Raw genomic sequence first — 2,081 nt, forward strand, 5'->3', positions numbered from 1 at the left:
CTAAACCCCAAAGGTGCTCTGTTGGCCTGATCTGGTGACTGTCATGTTCAGTTTGAGATGATTCTGGAAACAACCATCAGAAGATGGGTACACTGATCGTAAAGGGATGGACATGGTCAGTACCATTTTGCAGGTAGGTTGTGGCATTAAAACAATGCTCTTTTGTTACTAAGGGGTCCTGCCCATGTCCAAATGCACATTTCTATGTTGTTTACACCAGATTTTGAGCCTACTATCTGAATGTTGAAGCAGAAATCAAGACCAGGGTATTTCCTTTTCCAAGTTGACTGGAGTGGCACCCTGTGTGGTGTTTAAACTTCAGTATGTGTAGTGTGCATAGTGTTAAGCTCTTCCACATACCTTGGTTGAAATGAGTAGTTATTTGAGATGCTGTTGCTTGTTTATCAGCTTGAACAAGTCTGGCCATTCTCCTCTGATGTGTGGCACGAACAAGACCAAAGTCACTTAAATCACCTTTCTTCCATCTTGAGCTGTTGCTGATTAGATATTTGCCTTAACAAGTAATATAACTTGACAACACACCCCTTCACGTTTACACTGTGTCCCTTCCTGTTTGTGGAAGCTACACATGCTGATAAAACGAGAAGTGAGAGCAGCGGAGAGGATCGTAGGTGTTTCTTTTCCCTCCCTCCAGGACACCTATTGCACCCGCTTTAGACTTTTATTTTATTTTTATCTTTATGTTGTTTTAGTGTACACTGAGGGCCGTGGGAGCATTGCAATTTAAAATTCCTGTGGATGATCTGTACACGTTTTTTTTTTTTTTTAAATAAAGCTGACTTTGACTTTGATTACAGTGAGAGCAAAACTGTGAATACAGTGATGAAAATGGTCAGTACTTTCAAGAATGGTGTGTATATAGCTTTAATATTTAGATATATTATTAACAAATCGCACAATAACAGTGGCGTTGTTCACACTAATCTCCAAAATCTTTTGCTAAATAACTAAAGAATCTATTCATGTAATGAGCTGCAGCGTCTTGTTTCAATAGTCCATGATGGAGTATTTCATTAAAATCCAAATGGTAGTGGTAAATGGACTTGCCTCATTCACAAAAGCACTTTTTCTAAACTCTTGCTATTTATCATCTGATAGAAGCATTGGAGACCTGGGGCCTGTTCTTCGTACCTCGCTAAGTAAGTTAGCTGGATTAGATTGTTGACGATTTTGCGTGATCCTGGATCGTTCGGTTCCCCGAAGCTCATCCGGGACTTGCTGTCATAGCAACAGAGCCGTAAGCGTAAACCTGCTCGGGAGCAGGTTTACTTTATGTAAACAGGATTAGATCGCGGCCACGCAGGTATGTCCGCTTCATTTATACGAAAGCAACAGCGATATTCCACCACTGTTTCACCATAAATAAATAACATCAATGTAACTAAAGATAATGCAGCACTTGATCCTTTTATTGATTTCACACAGATACATACAGGTCATTTCCTAAAAAAGGGAAATGTACTATTAACATTCTATTACATGTATGTGATTATTACAGATTTAATTCATATTTCAGAGTAGTAATTGTAAATTACTTCGTGTAATCAAGATGAGAGACCACGGCTATAAAAGCGAAGGTGGATTTGGGAAGCCTGTCGCAGCCATGTCCTGTCCGTATACGCGACCAACTCATTGCGGAAGGTGCAAGATTGATAAGGAGAGTCCTCAGAATTCAGCGTATATTGCGGGATAGACAGGATCCTTTAGCTCAGCGCGACAGTGTGCTCATTGAGAGATATCGATATTCCCGTGAGGGTATTATTTACTTAACCAACTTGTTGACGAGGGGGTGCAGGACCACCACCTGTCTTTTTTTCCTCTGCCCTTTTCTTGGTTGCTGTTATGAACAAACTAACAGAGTATTACAGGCCAGTATTACCTTGCCAAGAGACGAAAAACAATCTAAGAGATAAATATTACCATTCTGTAGAATACTCCTGTATTCCACTTTTACTTGTTCCCATGTTCTTGTGGGTCCTGTTGTGGCTCTAATGTGAAAGGGGATATAATATAACATATTATAATATAATATAATGCCATATGATATTGGACAATATAGT

The sequence above is a fragment of the Rhamphochromis sp. 'chilingali' genome, assembly GCF_963969265.1.
Source record: "Rhamphochromis sp. 'chilingali' genome assembly, chromosome: 9".
Classification (NCBI taxonomy): Eukaryota; Metazoa; Chordata; class Actinopteri; order Cichliformes; family Cichlidae; genus Rhamphochromis; species Rhamphochromis sp. 'chilingali'.